The sequence below is a fragment of the Mus musculus genome, chromosome 11, assembly GCF_000001635.26.
Source record: "Mus musculus strain C57BL/6J chromosome 11, GRCm38.p6 C57BL/6J".
Taxonomy (NCBI): Eukaryota; Metazoa; Chordata; class Mammalia; order Rodentia; family Muridae; genus Mus; species Mus musculus.
In genome coordinates, this window is record NC_000077.6 from 28721898 (window position 1) to 28729171 (window position 7274).

The following is a 7274-nucleotide window of genomic DNA, read 5'->3' on the forward strand; positions in this document are numbered from 1 at the left end:
AAGAGAAGAAAGGCTAGAGACTAAGTGGAAGAGAGAAGAGAGAGGAGAGGAGAAGAAAAAGAAAGAAGAGAGGAGTAAGAGAAGAGTGAGGAGTGAGGTGGGGCCAAGAAGCCCCTCTTATGGTGTACCTTACTTATCTTTACTGTTGCTAGATAACTGGGGAGGAGACTAGTCTGAAGGTCAGAAGCTTGGGACATTGCCTAAATGACTACTAACCATGCTTCTCTTGTGGGGCTGTAACTTATACAGGAACCAGAGTTCCAGGAGCATGAGAGTACTCCTTCTATCTCATGTAGGTGAATTATTACCACTGGGTCCCGGGGTTCAGACCTCAGCTCGACTGGAAACCAGATGGTCTGTGTATAGGCCAATGCCCAACAACAGCACACCTAAAAGCTCTAGAACAAAAGGAATCAAATTCACCCAAGAGGAGTAGACAACAGGAAATAATGAAACTCAGAGCTGAAAACAACCAAATAGAAACAAAATTACTATTCAAAGAATCAACCAAACCAGGAGCTGGTTCTTTGAGAAAATCAACAAGATAGATAAACCCTTAGGCAGACTAAAAAGAGGACACAAAGACAGTATCTTAATTAACAAAGTCAGAAATGAAAAAGGAGACATAACAACAGAATATTAGGAAATCCAAAGCATCATCAGATCCTACTACAAAAGACTATACTCAACAAAACTTGAAAATCTGGATGAAATGGACAATTTTCTAGGAAGATACCAGGTACCAAAGTTAAATCGGGATCAGATTAATGACCTAAATAGTCCCATATACCCTAAAGAAATAGAAGCATTCATAAATAGTCTTCCAAACAAAAAAAGTCCAGGACAGATGGGTTTAGTGTAGACTTCTATCAGACCTTCAGAGAAGACCTACTTTCAATTCTCCTCAAACTACTTCATGAAATAGAAACAGAAGATACTCTATGTAATTCATTCTATGAACCCACAATTACTCTAATGCCTAAACCACATAAAGACCCAACAAAGAAAGAGAACTTCAGACCAATTTCCCTTATGAATATCAATGCAAAAATACTCAATAAAATTCTCAAAAACCGAATCGAAGAACACATCAAAATGATCATCCATCATGATCAAGTAGGCTTCATTCCAGGGATGCAGAGATGGTTTAATATACAGAAATCCATCAATATAATCCAATATATAAACAAATGCAAAGACAAAAACCACATGATCATCTTGTTAGATGCTGAGAAAGCATTTGACAAAATCCAACATCCCTTCATGATAAAAGTCTTGGAAAGATCAGGATTTCAAGGCCCATACCTAAACACAATAAAAGCAATCTACAGCAAACCAGTAGCCAACATCAAACTGAATGGAGAGAAGCTGGGAGCAATGCCACTAAAATCAGGAACTAAACAAGGCTGCCCACTTTCTCCCTACCCATTTAGTGTAGTACTGGAAGTCCTAGCCAGAGCAATTAGACACAAAAGGAAGTCAAGGAGATAAAAATTGGAAAGTAAGAAGTCAATATAACACTAATTGCAGATGAATATACAAATGATACTAAAAAATCCACCAGAGAACCCCTAAACCTGATAAACAGCTTCAGTGCAGTAGCTAGATATAATATGAACTCAAACAAATCAGTGGCCTTTCTCTACATAAGGGATAAACAGGCTGAGAATGAAATTAGGGAAACAACATGCTTCACAATAATGACAAATAATATAAAATACCTGGGTGTAACTCTAACTAAGGAAGTGGAAGATCTGTATGATAAGAACTTCAAATCTCTGAAGCAAGAAATCAAAGAAGATCTCAGAAGATGGAAAGATCTCCCACGCTCATGGATTGGCAGGATTAATATAGTCAAAGTGGATATCTTGCTGAAAGCAATCTACAGATTCAATGCAATCACCATCAAAATTCCAACTCAATTCTTCACAGAGTTAGAAAGGGCAATTTGCAAATTCATCTGGAAAAACATAAAACCTAGAATAGCAAAAACTATTCTCAGTGATTAAAGAACCTCTGGTGGAATCACCATGCCTGACCTCAAGCTGTACTAGAGAGCAACTGTGATTAAAAAAAACTGCATGGTACTGGTACAATGACAGACAGGTAGATCCATGGAATAGAACTGAAGACCCTGAAATGAATCCACACATCTATGGTCACTTGATCTTTGACAAGGGGGCTCAAACCCTACAGTGGAAAAAAGACAGTATTTTCAACAAATGGTGCTGGTACAACTGGCTGTTATTATGTAGAAGAGGGCAAATTGATCCATTCTTATCTCCTTGTACAAAGTTCAAGTCTAAGTGGACCAAGGAACTCCACATAAAACCAAAGACACTGAAACTTACTGAGGAGAAAGTGGGGAAAAGCTTCAAAGATTTGAACACAGGGGAAATATTCCTGAACAGAATAGCAGTGGCTTGTGCTGTAAGATCAAGAATGGACAAATGGGACCTCATAAAATTGCAAAACTTCTGTAAGGCAAAAGATACTGTCAATAAGACGAAAAGGCCACAAACAGATTGGGAAAGGATTTTTTACCAATCCTAAATCAGATAGTGGACTAATTGATCCAATATATATAAAGACTCAAGAAGATGGACTCCAGAAAATCAAGTAACCCTATTTAAAAATGGGGTACAGAGATAAACAAAGAATTCTCAAATAAGGAATAACAAATACCTGAGAAGCCTCTAAAAAAAAAAGTTCAACATCCTTAATCATCAGGGAAATGCAAATCAAAACATCCCTGTGATTCTACCTCACACCAGTCAGAATGGCTAAGATCAAAAATTCAGGTGACAGCAGATGCTGGTGAGGATGTGGAGATAGAGGAACACTCCTCCATTGTTGATGGGATTGCAAGCTGGTACAACCACTCTGGAAATCAGTTTGGTGGTTCCTCAGAAAATTGGACATAGTACTACCAGAACATCCAGCAATACCCCTTCTGGACATATACACAGAAGATATTCCAACTTATAATAAGGACACATGTTCCACTATATTCATAGCAGCCTTTTTTTATAATAGCCAGAAGCAAGCAAGAACCCAGATGTCCTTCAACAGAGAAATGGATATAGAAAATGTGGTACATTTACACAATGGAGTACTACTCAGCAAGTAAAAACAATGAATTCATGAAATTCTTAGGAAAATGGATGTATCTGGAGGATATCATCCTGAGTGAGGAAACCTAACCACAAAAGAACACACACGATATGCAGTCACTGATAAGTGGGTATTAGCCCAGAAACTTAGAATACCCAAGATACAATTTGCAAAACACATGAAACTGAAGAAGAAGGAAGAACAAAGTGTGGATACTTCACTCCTTCTTAGAATGGGGAACAAAATAACCATGGAAGGAGTTACAGAGACAGAGTTAGGGACTGAGATGGAAGGAAGGACCATCCAGAGACTGCCCCACCCAGGGATCCATACCATAAACAATCACCAAACCCAGACACTATTGCATATGCCAGCAAGATTTTGCTGATAGGACCCTGATATAGCTCCCTTTTGTGAGGCTATGCCAGTGCCTGGCAAATACAGAAGTGGATGCTCATAGTCATCTTGTATGGAACACAGGGCCCCTAATGAAGGAGCTAGAGAAAGTACCCAAGGAGCTGAAGGGGTCTACAACCTTATAGGAGGAACAACAATATGAACTAGCCAGTACCCTCTCCCCTCCAGAACTGTGTTTCTAGTTGCATATGTAGCAGAGGATGGCCTAGTCTGTCATCAATGGGAGGAGAAGCCCTTGGTCTTGTGAAGATCACATGCCCCAGTACAGGGGAATGCCAGGGCCAGTGGGTGTGTTGGGGAGCAGGTCACAGGGAGGGTATAGGGCACTTTGGTGACAGCATTTGAAATGTAAATTAAGAACATATCTAAAAAAATTTAAAAAAATAAAATATCACTTTGAGTTTTATAGAATAGTAAAGTGAAGCTCTTTTGGTAAATAGTTACATAAATACAATGTGAACATTTTTTTTAATTAAAAAAAAAGATTTTTCAGATGTGCCAAATGTCTGTGTAACTCAAACATTTTTACAAAAATAGTCAATTAAGTCTATAATATGAGTTTTAAACACAGAAAATTTATTATCTCTTACTTGAGTGATTGTGTTTTAGATAATTTTATTTAGAAATCTAGTCCATAACTTCATTTTCCTCTATGACTATTAAGATGAAGGGGCATTTTGAGCTACAGAGATTCACTTTTAATTGCAGACACTATCTTATTTTGAAAATGCATATTTTATTAGCTCTCTTTTAATCATATAAGATCTGGTGGCTAAGCACCCTCTAAAAAGCATTGCTCCTTATCTTGGAAAGCTGTTTTCTCAGTTATAAATTATAAACTAATGTGTTGATTGAAAATATATAAGAAAAACTTTTAAGAAAGACAAAAGAATCTTATCACCCATTTCTCACAGTAAAACACAGTTTTAAAGATGTAGAAAGCTATGTCTTTCTCTTATCAAATTTCGTTCACCTTTCCTAAATTGCAAGCTTGTGAAGTTGCTTAAAGATGGAGACACTGGCATTATTAAGTTAGAGTAAACACACATGGGAATATATCAAGGAAGTTTTGGAGAAAATTTATAGATGTGCCTATGACATTCTTCCCTCCTTACTTCTCTCCCATACTCTTTCCTCAAGAGGTAATCTGGTTTGCAAGGAAGTTATGCATCTGATAAAAGGAAAGAGAGCGTCTCATCCATACAAGGAAAGTGAGTATCACATACAAGGAAGGCAGCGTCTCATACAGGGGATGCATGTGTTTCATACAAGGAAGTCGCATGTCTCACACAAGAAATGAACATGTCTCATGCAAGGAAGGCATGCATCTCATACAAGGAAGATGTGCGTCTAAGACAAGTCACACCACTCTTACTCTGCACCTGACCCTGCTCATGGAACTTCAATGAAAACAAAACAAGAACAGCAAAGAATACATAGACTATCTATGTCACCTGAGCTTCAAAAGACTGCCCTCTTCCACAGTACCTAAAGTCAACACATCTCCTTTGACATTATCTTGCCTTTGATGGTAAACGGAGGGGCATTCTTAGGTATGTGAGATTTCCATAATCAAAGAGAAAATAGATAATGTAATGCTTCTGCCACAAACAAGTCAGAATATTCATGTACTCTAGCATTATAGACAGACCATATGTCTGACTTCTTACCAAGCAAGCTCTTTATCCATACCTTAGAACTCTTTTACTAGTCCACTGCTCTCTACAATGTTGGTTCCACCTAACCAAATGAATGGCCTCTGTCCCTCACAGTAGCTTCCTCTCACATGGATCAGCAGTTTCATGGGTGTCACCTGGTAGAAATGCAACATCCGAGGCTCACCCAAGCCTACTAAAAGAGTAACAGATGTGTCCGATGACTCCTACAGAGTCAAGTCTAAGAAGCACTACACCACAGTTACTTAGAGTGAACTCAGTGCTTAGGATCAGAGAGGAGCAATTTGTTCTGCTTTGAGCCTGAGACTTCTGTGAGACCAGGATTACTTAGGGCATTATCTAAGCCACCACTTACTCCAATACACCAATGGAACAATGTCATGGTTGAAAGGCCAAGTAAAAGACTATATGACTAGTAGCAGGATGTGTACTCGACCTCCCTGATTCCAAGATTCCTGCCCTTTACTGCTGACTCAGTCAGGGCCTTCAGAGAGCTCTGGCTTTTCCACACTTGGATCTTGAGAATTGCTTCTCTTTGGCATTACAGGCATAGGAGGAAGGTTTTGGGTTCTGCCATTACTTACTTTCATAGCTTTGAACAAATCATTCTTCCAAAAAAATAGTTTCATATAATGGCTTCTATAAAATTAATTTTCCTAGAATAGAAAATCAAAACTATGATTTACCATCCAGTAGAAAATACCAAAAATATACAAATTTTAAACTAATCTGATACCTAGTATTAGAAAATATAAGAAGATATGCTTAAAGAAAATGGCATATGTAATAAAAATGGGTATTTATTACCCATCTTATATGGAAAATTAAATTATGGAATATTTATTCACTTAAATTATAATTTCAAAGAGTTGGAAGTCACATTTAAAAATTCTGGCAAACAGGAAAAGCATGTTATAAAATATAATGGCAACTACATAAAATTAAGACGTCTTCAAATAAGGCAAAATGTATGTATAAGCCTCTCATAGTTGATATTCAGATAACTAGGTAGAGATGACTGTTTCAGTAATTACCAAATTACTACATGGTTCTGCATACAGTTTACAAAGAAAAATAGAATATATCCAAAGGAGTGGGACAGGGTTTCTCTCCACTTCCTTATTAAAGTAGAGAAAGACACAGCTCCCTGATAGTGACCCCATAAGGCTGCCTGTCTTGTAGAAGGGCACATTGGTGGGATCTTCAAATGCTGTTGAGACAATATCATTTTGGGTACAAACACACCAAGCAACAGAAATCTGTTTTATTTAACTGTGATAGCTCTACAGAAAATGTATGGCCCAGGCATCAAGAGACATGGGAACAGAACTTACTGCCTTCCCTCAGTTTTTAGCTACTTTATATAGTGGGGGTGGACACTGCTTTAAGTTAAATTCCAAAAACAACTTTATTGGATGAACTTAAACAAAGATGAGCCTTACTGGAAAATGGCTTTTTAAAAATCCAGGACTTGGATAATTCATAGTATAGACTTTCGTGGGAATCAGTTTCTTCAACTCTATAATGAAGGGTATAATGACCCCTACCCACACCCACACACGTCTGCTGAACTCTGAGAAGTGCACAGTAAGGATGAGAATGAAGATAATCTACATAAATGTGATGCAAAGCAAGGCTGCTTGTGTGCAGGCCTCCATGTCAGCCTCTTTAGGTAAACCCCTGAGCGTGCCCTTGTCTCCATACCCTTCTTTATCTAGATATGCCCTCTCTTCCTCACCTCTGCTTCTCTTTGTTCTCAGAATAACTGTCAGCTAGAGTCACTTAAGTCCATGTGGCTTCTCTCACCGGCCACTTGCGTTTGAACTTTTCCTCTCTCCATGACCCCCAGAGAAAGGATTGCAGGCATTGGCATGTTCTGGGAGGGGTGCTCACAGAGTGAGGTTCTGCCTACCATCACCAGCAGCTTCCTAAGTAAGGTCAGCCCATGTAGTATACAGTAGAAGGAACAGGTGGGGAAAGTCCCAACTCCAATAGCACCTACCAGATTTCTTCTAGCTGCCTTTGTGGACATGTACATAGCTAGTGTTGTAAAATTGATACACTAAC